Below are 13,396 nucleotides of genomic sequence, written 5' to 3'. Positions count from 1 at the left end.
CTGTACTGATCTTCCTCTATCTTCCCATGTACTGGGTTGTCTCTGGGCCTGACTGTTCAAGAGCTGGGTCGGGAGTGATACAACAAGAACTAGGCCAGCCTCAGAACCAAAAGCCTCACAGAAACCTTTGCGTGAGCACCTAACAGTTCTAGTTTCAACACTGGATTCCACAGTTTGTTGGGTCCCTCATATGGGAATTAGGCCCATTTTCCTCTTGGATGTCTTAAGTTGTGGCACTATCATTGTAGAACAATGACAACAATACACACACACACACACACACACACACACACACACAAAACACAAAACCCCTTTTTCAATCACTATTCTGATTATTGCTTTGTTATTTTAAAATTAGAGAATGGCATTTAATTCTCTGTTAATTGGTTTTACCTGATGTTTTGGCAGTTCCACAGTTGGAATAGGGCCGTGGCCTGGAAGGAGATTTGGCCTATGAGTAGCCCTAATATACCCAATTCTCCTAAGCATTTCAGAGCGAAGCCTCTTAATCACTATTGTCCTCTTTTTGTTTATACTATTTTCATGGCATAAGTTTCATTAAATTGAATATAGGAAAGCACAAAAGAATTTTTTTTTTTTTTTTGCGGTACGCGAGCCTCTCACTGCTGTGGCCTCTCCCGTTGCGGAGCACAGGCTCCGGACGCGCAGGCCCAGCGGCCATGGCTCACGCGCCCAGCCGCTCCGCGGCACGTGGGATCCTCCCGGACCGGGGCACGAACCCGTGTCCCCTGCATCGACAGGCGGACTCCCAACCACTGCGCCACCAGGGAAGCCCACAAAAGAATCTTAAAAAGCCTTCCAGCCTTCCATAATTTCTCTTTGCTGGGTTAATTCTTTCTCCCCTATATTTCTATAGATTATAATCCCATATTTGATCCTTTATTTTGGTCTGCTGTGTGTCAGTTATCTATCTATTCATGTTTCTATCTATCATATCTATCTATCTATCATCATCTGTCTATCATCTATATGTCATCTTTGTTTTTAACTACCCTGTGTTTGTTTTCAGGTTGGGGGTAGGGGTCATGCCTTGCCTTTTTTTTAAGGTCTCACATATACCAGCATGTTTTATAAAAAGCGGGGCTTTAAAATGCTTTTGTTGTTTTGTATTGAAATAAACATAGAAAACTATCATTTAGCCTTTTTTGAATAGTTTTCTGCCTGACCTTTCCAACCCTGATCTCTTGCATCAGAGGACCTTCTCGCCCTACAACGCAAAGGGAATGTCCAAAGAAATCAGTAGCAAATGATGACTCGGGAAAATGCCAGTTGGCTAGCGTGAGGGGAAATGTAGCAATAAGATTCTAAAATATCCTGGCAAGAATCATGAAAATAGTTATGCTCAAAACACTGCAGAGAAGGGTTATTGCAGGAAAAAGCAGGGCCAAAAAATGTTTCGTTTATGCATTTTCAAAGCCAATTGTTTTTGTTAAGTAGTAAGCACATTTTTCATTTTCTGTGTTCTTGAAGGAAACATCCTATCTGTATCAGCCAGCATTGCTTCACAGGGGAAGGCTTTCCTTTGGGGAAACACACACGCACTGGAGTGTCTTTGGATGCCATTTTGACAAGCGTGTCCATTTCAGATTATCTTTCACTGCCGCCCGTGAGTCATCTGCATGTGAATCCCACGTGTAGTTGAGGCAATGTGGATATGACAGCTACGAGTGTGTTAAAAAAACAGAGGCAGTGTGTGCTCACAAGATGCCGTGATGCAGCACCTGGCTTTCTTCTTTTTGTTGTTATAGTTAGGAGGATTCCAAGCGTGACTTTCTGAGCCAGGTCTGAGGGCATCTTCTCATTCATTCTTTGATTCATTCTTGTTGACAATGGCCAAAGGCTGGTAGAGTGCTTGTCTGCCATGTGCTAGGTAACAATCTGTTGTCTATAATAGAATTTAAGCAATGTATATTTATGTACCATACTTAATACTCCATGCCAAGCATACAAAGTCCTCACTTTCAAAGAGGTTATTATTCAGGAAGTAGAGAGATAGGCTTATTGTTAATTGCAAACGGAAGTGCTATCTAATGGGCACACAAACTTGAGGCCGAGACATCCTTGATGAATTTTAAATGCTGTAGAGAGATAATCCATGGGGGATAAGAAAGGACTTTTTTTCCGATTAGAAAGCATGAACAGAGCCACTGCTGTGTGAAGGAGCCAGGTGTTTTAGGGACAAGGAAGATGCCCAGTCGTGGGTTATAGCATCATCCATGGTGAGGAGAGTGTAGCCACAGGGGAGGAGATGTGCAATCTGGGAACGGATGCTGTTTCAGTTGCAACTTTGGACCTTGTCCTGCAGGTGACAGGGATCCAGTGAAGCATGGCATTGTGGGTATCTATTCCAGGATGCTTTCTCGGTGGCTAGTGAAAACATGACCTGGGACTGGAGCGTGGAAACGGAAGTCTGTATACGGGGCTCCCAGGTCTCCCTCGCTGGAGCAGGTGTACTTGTGATGTCACAGTGTCTCCACTGACACACCAGAGTAGTAGCCAGCCACTTCTGCTGCGTCACCATGAGCCCCGGTCAGCAGGAGATAGCTCCAGGGTAATGTATTTATGGTCCCAAATATTCACTATGAGATTTTGCCAAAATGCCAAAAGTTATAGGAATGATAAAACAAACACCCATTTACTAATCATTTAGATACAACAATTGTTAATATTTTTGCTGCATTTGCTTTATTCTCATTGTGTGTATATATTGATTGGGTTGCCGTTTATATTTTCTTGTATCTCCTCTCTCCTATAAACTGGAATTAGGTCTAAAGACTGTATTACACTCAAATTAAACATTTTTGGCAAGGAAATTGTGTGCAAAATGCATAAACTGCATTTTGTATTATATGAGACGGTATGTAGTAATAGGCTATCCTTTGGCTATATTCATTTATGTCTTTAACATTTCCTTGATTTCTAGTACAAAATATGCAAAGCTTACCTTGTACTTTTCCTGCCCAGACCTGCCCAGGCTCCTTTCAGTGGGGAATTTTATTTAGAAACCAAGATCTGCATGCTTGGGTTGTTCATTGGTGCTGAGGTGACATTGCTTCTAGGTCCTTTCTGTGGTTAGAGTTAAGAAATATATATATAATATAAAAATAATGTATTCATACTCACATTCCTAATTTAAAATTAACAACACAGTTTACTTTTGTGGAATTTCTTTGATTTTATATTTTATCTCTCTTCTGTGGTGAAAAATTTAGATTCTTCACAAATTAGTATTTTTATTTATTTACTTTTCCTGACCATATACGTATTAAAAAATATAATAGTACTGCTGCTATCAATAAAATGATTGAATGAGGCTTTAGATTTATTTGTAATTCTCTTTGTATACTGACTATATCCCACTGAGAATGTAAGAATGTAGAAGTCAGCACATTGTATTACAAACTCTCTCAAAATAATTCTTTCTTATGTAATTACATCAGCAATTTGACTTATGTAGACTCATTTGTTTCAGTTTGTTTTCAATTTTATATTTTTCTTTTATCCCTTTTGATTTTAATTTACTTATTTTTTGATTATGTAAGATATTCACTCCATTCAAAACTCAAAACTATAAAAATGGCATATTCAGAGAAACCTCTTTTTCATCCCTTTACCTTCTGACTCCCATTATTACTTTCTTCTTTAGCCATCCAGAATTTAATTTTTACAAAAATAAACAATAGGTATATTTGTATTTTTCTTCCTATTACAACACAGAAAGAATTAGATAATCACTGTTCTGCACCTGGCTTTTTCACTTAAAAAATATATCCTGGAACCCTCTTTATATCACTACATAGAGATTCAATTTTTTTTTTTTTACGGCAGAACAATACACCATTGTGTGAATCTATACTCCATTTAGCAAAGGCATTTCCTACCTCTGTTTAGTAGACCATGTCACAGAACATAACCATGTTCACACAAGGCTTCATATTTGTGAGATATACCATCAGGCTCGATTCTTAGAGGGAGGATTTCTGGGTCAAAGAATTTATGAGTATGTGATGTGTTCGTGTGTGTGTGTGTGTGTGTGTGTGTGTTTTTCAGAGATTGTGATTTTCAGAGATATTGCCAAAATATCCTCTATAGGGTTTATCCCACTCTGCAATACATGGTTGTGCCTGTTTTATCACAGCCTCACCACATGTTTTGTAAAACTTCTGGAAGTTTTGCTGATCTGATAGATGTTAATAGGTTGTAAGTGTCATTTGCATTTGTATTACTTATTATGAGTAAACATGGCATCTTTTGAATTTGTTTCCTCTTTTTTCGTTGAAGTATAGTTAATGTGCAATACATGTAAGTTACAGGTGTACAACAGAGTGATTCACAATTTTTAAAGGTTACACTCCATTTATAGTTATTGTAAAATACTGGCTGTATTCCCTGTGTGGTACAATATATCCTTGTGGCTTAGTTTTTGCCTAATAGTTTATACCTCTTATGCCCACAACCCTATCTTTTCCTCCCCTTTTCACTCTCCCCATGGGTAACCACTAGTTTGTTCTCTTTATCTGTGAGTCTGCTTCTTTTTTGTTATATTCACTAGTGTGTTGTATTTTTTAGATTCCACATAGATGTGGTATCATATAGTATTTGTCTTTCTCTGATTTCTTTCAATTAGCATAATGCCCTCCAGTCTTTCCATGTTGCTACAAATGGCATTATTTCATTCTTTTTTAGGGCTGAGTAGTATTCCATTGCATATATGTACCACATCTTCTTTATCCATTCATCTGTTGATGGACACTTAGGTTGCTTCCCTATCTTGGCAATTTTAATTAATGCTGCTATGAACATTGGAACACATGTATCTTTTTGAATTAGTGTTTTTGTTTTTTTCTAATATATACCCAGGAGTGGGATTGCTGGGTCAAATGGTAGCTCTATTTTTAGTATTTTGAGAAACCTCCATACTGTTTTCCATGGTGGCTGCACCTTGTTGCCTCTTGATAGATTTTCTGATTATTTACCTACCCTGAGTGACGGATTAAGAAATTTAGCAGAATGTTGCAAAAAAATGTAATTAGAGGTTTAAAAAATCTCATGGTTCTGAGGAGACAAAATTGGATTTCAGGACTATCCAAGAAAGAGGGGCCCTGGTACACACCCCAGACTATCTCTTTGATCCCCTGGAGGGCTATGCTTTCACAGCAGGAGTGAACCAGAAGTAGGCTGAGACTTTCAAAATCTGAAAACTGATCTTAGGCCAAGAGGGTCCCTGATAGGATCAAGGTGATCTGCCTTGACTCCAGCTGCCTGCCAAGGGAATAGAGAGAATGCTTGATGGGAGAAGATGGCATCTTCCAAAGCTAAAACAATTTTAATGCACAATGTCTGAGTATTTTATAAGAAGTCTAGAAACAGGACAAGAATAAAGATTTGCAATAGAATCAAACCCACAGGTGATCCAATATGATATGAGACACAGAATTTAAAATAACTGTGATTAATGTGTTCAATAGTACAGATAAAAGATAGGCAGTCTCATTAGCTATCTGAAATCTATAAAAAGATATAAACTATGAATTCTAGAACTTAAACATAGAATAACTGAAATTATGAACACAATAGAGGATTTTAATAAAATAGTAGATAAAGCTAAAGAAAGAATTACAGAACTGAAAGATAAGTTACTAGAGAATACCCAGACTGAAGTATGGAAAAGAACAAGAAATACAGAAAAGACTATATGAAACAAATGGAACATGTTTAAGAGGTCCAATGTAGTGTAATTGGAGTCTCAGATGGAAGTGGCAATATCGAAAGAGATGAATGCTGAATATTTTCCCCAACTGCAGAAATATATCAACTCACAGATTCAAGGATTACTACAGAACTCATAATGAATTAAAAACCAAACTAAACCAAACCTGAGGTTCGTTGTAGTAAAACTCCTAAAAACAAAGGTAAAAGAGAAGCTCTTCTAAGTAGCTAGAAAGAAAAAGCAATAGAGCAAAAGAGTCAGTGCAAACTTCTCAACAGAAACTATGCAAGGCAGAAGATGAAGAATCACGTTTCAGGTGTAGAAAGAAAACTCATTACAGAATTTAAGTGCAGTAACAATGTCTTTCAAAATTATGATAAGATAAAGAAAATTCTAGGGAAACAAAAACTAAGATAATTTGTCATTATTTGACATGAACTAAAAGGTCTTCTTTAGACTGAAGGCAAATAAATCTAAATGGACAATGAGAGATACGGGAACTAAATAACAATATCATAAAGGATGCTGGGCTCCAAATGATTTGAAGAAATTAAAAACTTCCAGTTGCAGCCACCAAATGCTCTGCTTCATTTTATTTCTGCTTCAGTGATAAGGCCACATGTGAATCCAAATCCTTGTATATCTTATGAATATCCTTTGTGTTACAATGAAGACCCTGCAGGATGGGGAGAGAGAGGGAGAGGGAGAGGGAAAGGGAGAGGAAAAGAGAGAGAGAGAGTGAGAGAGAGAGAGAGAGAGAGAGAGAGAGAGAGAGAGAGAATAGGATGGTTATGAAAGTAAGGGAGTGATGAGAAGAAGGTTTCCCAAACAGGGGGTTCTCTTAATAGAATCAAAGTCAGGAAATTTTCAAAATATTTATTATTGCAACTCACTTTAAATGGAGTTAGGAATTCAGGTTAATGTGTATAATAACTTGGACGCTAAATAAATAAGTCACCTAAGGATGACTATGTGATTGCTACAAGCGCATATACAAAATTGAATTTGTGAAAACTTTTCTGAGGGTAGAATAGATTATATTTTAATAGTCACTAATTTTTCCTATAGCCCCCTGATTTAAAAAAGCCTAGCATTAGAAACAATTGCGTTTTCCTCTTTCATTCAAGACATTTTAATGAAATTGATTTTTTAAGGCAGCATTTTTCGGAGAACTTATTGTATGTTTGACATTGCGCTAGTTACAGAAGGTATAGAAAAGTCTAAATTTTTTCTTTATTCTCATGAAGTTTATAATCTGGGGAAGGAGTGATTCAAGTAAGAAAAGCCCTGCAACACCATGTGTTAAGAGCTTATAATGGAAGACATTATTTGTCCTCCAATAGCACAGAGAGGCTGCTTAAGGTGCACTTTGGAGGAAGGGGTTTTGCTCATTGAATCTCAGGGGAGATAATATTTCAGAGAAATGTTAAGGCATGGAAGAGAGTCATCAGGTAAATGAGGGCTTCGTGTGTGGTAGTGGTGGGGTCAATCCTGGCAGACAGAAGAGCAGCTGCAAAGGCAGACAGGTGTGAAATTGTGGCTCAGGGCAATGGCCAGAAATTCAGTGCCTCAGTGCATGGCCCACTCAGGAGCAAGTGGCAGGATAGGAATGTAAAAGTCTCCTTATAAGACTTTATCTTGAATGATTTTAAGGAAGAGAGTGATGATATTTGTGTAGTATAGAAATGACATTCTGGCCATTGCATGAGGGCTGTAAGAGTGGAAGAAGCAACAAAAATAATGAGGTAATTACAACTGTGAATACAAAATATGGTGGGAGCCAGAATGATAGATCTCTGTTCCCAACAAAAATTAGAGAGGTCTTACTTTTTATCCCACTTATCTTATCCTTTGTGTCTTATGCCTGAATTACTACTTAAACAATTAAAGACAAACATTTGCCTATTTTATTTCTGGCATTGCTGTTCATTCTGAAAAACATTTCCTTGAAACAAGGGATGCCTCATGGTCTAGCTGTTGAATAGAAAAAAGGAGGGTAACAAAAAATCCTGCAGAAAAAGGTACCAGTTAATATTCCAAAATTTTGCTTCGACACAATTTGTCCCCATATTTACACATGAAGAGGACAAGCTTACCAAATTATCTGTCAGGCAGTCAGAAAGAAGTTTGAGGAGAGATTGGAGAGAAATTTGTTTTTAAAATTCCACTTCAGACTATATTTGGTTGGGGAAAAAGATACCTGACTTGACTAAGAAGCTAATGTCAATAGAAAGCCAGATTGTAAAAAATACATAAACAACGAATTCAATCAAATTGGCTTTTCAGAATCAAAATGGAGGGGTGAGGAACTGTGTAAGTTAATAATTATGTTGCTATGGTTACTCTTCCTGATTGGAACAATGCTATTGAATTGTTGGTTATTTTACCTTGACTTCAGATAACATTTAATTTACTGGAGAAAGGCACTTGGTTTGCATTCAGATATTTTTAAAATCATTATTTTCATGGCATTTTGGTACAGCTATACAAATCAAAATTGGAAACTAGTTGTTTACAGTTAATAGACTTCTTAAAAGTAAGTGTATATTTACATTTCAAGAAAACAATGCTGGGCAGTTTCTTTCTGTTTTGGGGAGATTAACATGGAGGTAGTAATGAAATATCCTAAGGTTGGGAGTTGGACAGAATTAGGGTTATGTCGTGTTACCATTGCTCATGAAACATGCAAGCAAGATCAAGTTAATTAGAATCCTTGAGACCTAGTTTTCCAATTTGCATAGTGCAGATAATAATCTTAATGGCATGTAATAAGATGTGCAGTAATCTTCTAGGAATCTCTTTCCATTACTCTAGACTGCCACTTCTGCAGTTACAGCTACCAAAATTACATCCACAGAAAATAGAAGACAATCACTAGGCTCCTTTCATGTGCAAACCTAGTATTGATTGTTAAATAGTAACAGCATGCAAAATGCATTTTGGTTGAAATATCCAAAAGGAATATTTAAGAGTGTTCTAGGTTGTTTGCTATTAAATTTATGTGGCTCATATCATGACGGAAAATCTTGCTTTTCTACATAAGTTAACTGGCATCACTATGTATTAAATACACGCGCATTGAGCTTTATTTTGTATATGGCACATTGCAAACACTGGGGGAATAAAGAGTTGATATTCTATGATACCTTCCTTCAAGAGATATTGTGCCATGTAGGGGACATTAGGAGAACATGAGCAGTGCCATGCCAAGCCATGTTGGAGCCTGAGGTAAAAGAAAATTCAGTAATACTGATCCTGTCTTTATATAAAATTTTTATATTTCATTTATTATGATGGTTAACTTTATGTGTAAACTTGACTGGGCCACAGGGTGCCCAGATGTTTGATTAAGCATTATTCTACATGTTTCTGTGAGGGTATTTTTGAATGAGATTAACATTTATTTTGTTGTTGTTGTTTTTCTTTAGCGTCTTTATTCGAGTATAATTGCTTTACAATGTTGTGTTAGTTTCTGCTGTATAAAAAAGTGAATCAGCTGTATGTATACATATATCTCCATATCCCCTCCCTCTTGCATCTCCCTCTCACCCTCCCTATCCCACCCCTCTAGGTGGTCACAAACCACCGAGCTGATCTCCCTGTGCTATGCTGCTGAAGGTGGCACATATACGCAATGGAATATTACTCAGCCATGAAAAGAAATGAAATTGAGTTATTTGTAGTGAGGTGGATGGATCTAGAGTCTGTCATACAGAGTGAAGTAAGTCAGAAAGAGAAAGACAAATACAGTATGCTAACACATATATATGGAATTGAAAAAAAAGGTGGTTCTGATGAGCCTAGGGGCAGGACAGGAATAGGGACACAGACGTAGAGAATGGACTTGAGAACACGGGGAGGGGGAAGGGTAAGCTGGGATTAAGTGAGAGAGTAGCATTGACATATATACACTACCAAGTGTAAAATAGATAGCTAGTGGGACTAACATTTAAATCAGTAGATTGAGTAAAACAGATTGCCCTCCCTAATGTGGGTGGGCCTCATCCAATCAGTTGAAGGCCTGCATAGACTGAATAGAACTAAATAAAACTGCCTTCAAAAATGGGACATCATGGGACTTCCCTGGTGGTCCAGCGGTTACTATACTCCATGCTTCCACTGCAGGGGACACAGGTTTGATCTCTGGTCCGGGAACTAAGATCCTGTATGCCTCATGATGCAGCCAAAAAAAAAAAAAAATGAGATATCAGCTTTTTTCTGCCTTTGAACTCAAACTGAAACATTGACTCTTCTGGCTGTCAAGTCTGCTGGCCTTCACACTTTACATACACTATCAGCTCGCTTGGTTCTCAGTCCTTTGGACTCAGACTGGAACTATAAAATCAGCATTCCTAGATCCCTAGCTTGCTGACTCAGCCTGTAAATGTTGGGACTTGTCAGCCCTGCAATTATATGAGCCAATTCCTTGTAATAAATCTCTTCCTCTTTCCATGTATATCCTATTGGTTCTGTTTCTCTGGAGAACCCTGACTTATACATTCATCATAATTTTGGACTAATACTGATTTTTAAAAATATTAAACGATTATATATCTCAATTACTGAGTTTTTTAGTGCCTTTTAAAATTTTGCACCCGAGTTCCTCACTCACCTCACCCTGGTCCTGGCCCTGCACAGGAGATATGAACGTACACCTTCTCATCACATTTCCTCTTTAGAAATTCAGAAACTCTACTTGCCTTCTTCCTGCACCCAGTTCTTTAACATTCTTCACACCACACTTGTAGAATCCATCTCTTCTTTCTTTCCCCATTGCCAACGTTTCTAAATCTCACCCAAATTACTGCAATAGTTTCCTGTTTGGTTTATTTTCTTCCAGGCACATAAACCTTCAATCCATCTTTCTAAAATAATATTCTGATTGCATCAATATTCTGCTTTAATGCTTCTTTGATCACCATTTCCAATATTCTTTTTCTTTTTTTATAAATTTATTTATTTATTTTTGGCTGCATTGGGTCTTCGTCGCTGTGCACGGGCTTTCTTTAGCTGCAGCGAGCAGGGGTTACTCCTTATTGCAGTGCTCAAGCTTCTTATTGCAGTGGCTTCTCTTGTTGCAGAGTACAGGCTCTAGGCGCACAGGCTTCAGTAGTTGTGGTGTGTGGGCTCAGTAGTTGTGGCACGTGGGCTCTAGAGCACAGGCTCAGTAGTTGTGGTGCACAGGCTTAGCTGCTCCATGGAATGTGGGATCTTCCTGGACCAGGGATGGAACCCATGTCCCCTGCATTGGCAGGCGGATTCTTAACCACTGCGCCACCAGGGAAGCCCCTCCAATATTCTTAACACTGTACAGAAATTATGTTTCCAACTTCATTTTATGCATTTTGCTCTTCATAATATCCAGTTAGCTTCAAGTCACTTGCTAAGACCAAGCAGGTAATGCTCTTTAACTGTGTCAGCTTTTTGCATGTGCAGGTTCTCCTGCTGGGCGTCTGATTCATCCTACTTATTTTCACCATCCTGCCTAATGTTATTACATCATATTTTATTTTTGCTCCCTTTGCTTTAGAAAGCTTGACCTCTCCTCCCTATGTTCTCATAGTACTTATTTTTAATGTTAAAAATAATAGTACTTCTCACCTTAACATTTTAATTATACGCTTAGAAATTCACCTCCCCCACTAAACTATTGGGGAGGGAAAGAGAGTGTGTTGCGTATGTATGAATCTTTACACCAATTTCAGTGTCCAGCCTTGGGGAAAGTGGTTGTGGACGAAATGGCTACAACCAGGGAGAAAGTTGTGTGTCATGAAAGAGACATGGCTACAGGAGTTTCTGATCATGCAAGAAATAAGTTGAATGTCCAGGTAAAACCCCTGGAAATTAGAAATCTTTGGGAGTATGGTGCCAAATGATGGTGATATATCAGAAGATTTATAGCCATGCATCTTATACAGTGTTAAAACAGGAAATAAGAGATCCACATCATTTGTTTTGTATGCAATAAGTTTATATATTCAAATGTCTGTTCTAATTGAAGGATATAAAAAGCAATATTTAAAAGAATGAGAAGCTTGGAAAACATTTATCCAATTGGTATGGAATTCTGACTTAAAAAAAAATTTACTTATTGGGCTTCCCTGGTGGTGCAGTGGTTGAGAGTCCGCCTGACGATGCAGGGGACACGGGCTCGTGCCCCGGTCCGGGAAGATCCCACATGCCGCGGAGCGGCTGGGCCCGTGAGCCATGGCTGCTGAGCCTGCGCGTCCGGAGCCTGTGCTCCGCAATGGGGAGGCCACAACAGTGAGAGGCCCGCATACTGCAAGAAAAAAAAATTTATTTTAATTGATTTATTTTTGGCTGCGTTGGGTCTTTGCTGCTACGCACCAGCTATCTCTAGTTACGGCGAGCGGGGACTGCTCTTCATTGTGGTGCATGGGCTTGTTATTGGGGTGGTCTATCTTGTTGCGGAGCATGGGCTCTAGGTGCGCAGGCTTCCTTAGTTGTAGTACATGGGATCGGTAGTTGTGGCTCGTGGGCTCTAGAGCATAGGCTCAGTAGTTGTGGCATGTGGGCTCAGTAGTTGCGGCACACAGGCCCTAGAGCGCAGCCTCAGTAGGTAGTGGTGTGTGGGCCCAGTAGCTGTGGCACGCAGGCTTCAGTAGTTGTGGCACACAGGCTCAGTAGTTGTAGCTCACGGGCTCTAGAGCACAGGCTCAGTAGTTGTGGTGCATGGCCTTGGTTGCTCTGCGGCATGTGGGATATTCCTGGCCCAGGGATTGATCCCATGTCCCCTGAATTGGCAGGCAGATTCTTAACCACTGCGCCACCAGGGAAGTCCTGGAATTCTAACTTTTTTAAAATCATCATTAATGCCGTTTATTTTTTTAATTTTTAATATTATTTCTTAACATCTTTATTGGAGTATAATTGCTTTACAATGGTGTGTTAGTTTCTGCTTCATAACAAAGTGAATCAGTTATACACATACATACGTTTCTATATCTTTTCCCTCTTGCATTTCTCTCCCTCCCACCCTCCCTATCCCACTCCTCTAGGTGGTCACAAACCACCGAGCTGATCTCCCTGTGCTATGCAGCTGCTTCCCACTAGCTATCTATTTTACGTTTGGTAGTGAATATATGTCCATGCCACTCTCTCACTTTGTCACAGCTTACCCTTCCCCCACCCCACGTCCTCAAGTCCATTCTCTAGTAGGTCTGTGTCTTTATTCCTATCTTACCCCTAGGTTCTTCATGACCTTTTTTTTTTTCTTAGATTCCATATATATGTGTTAACATACGGTATTTGTTTTTCTCTTTCTGACTTACTTCACTCTGTATGACAGACTCTAGGTCCATCCACCTCGCTACAAATATCTCAATTTCATTTCTTTTTATGGCTGAGTAATATTCCATTGTATATATGTGCCACATCTTCTTTATCCATTCATCCGATGATGGACACTTAGGTTGCTTCCATGTCCTGGCTATTGTAAATAGAGCTGCAATGAACATTTTGGTACATGACTCTTTCTGAATTATGTTTTTCTCAGGGTATATGCCCAGTAGTGGGATGGCTAGGTCGTATGGTAGTTCTATTTTTAGTTTGTTTGTTTGTTTGTTTTGCAGTACGAGGGCCACTCACTGTTATGGCCTCTCCCGTAGCGGAGCACAGGCTCTGGACGCGCAGGCTCAGCGGCCA

The sequence above is a fragment of the Physeter macrocephalus genome, chromosome 5, assembly GCF_002837175.3.
Source record: "Physeter macrocephalus isolate SW-GA chromosome 5, ASM283717v5, whole genome shotgun sequence".
Lineage (NCBI taxonomy): Eukaryota > Metazoa > Chordata > Mammalia > Artiodactyla > Physeteridae > Physeter > Physeter macrocephalus.
The sequence above is the reverse complement of the archived record's forward strand: the minus strand, read 5'-3'. Positions refer to the sequence as shown.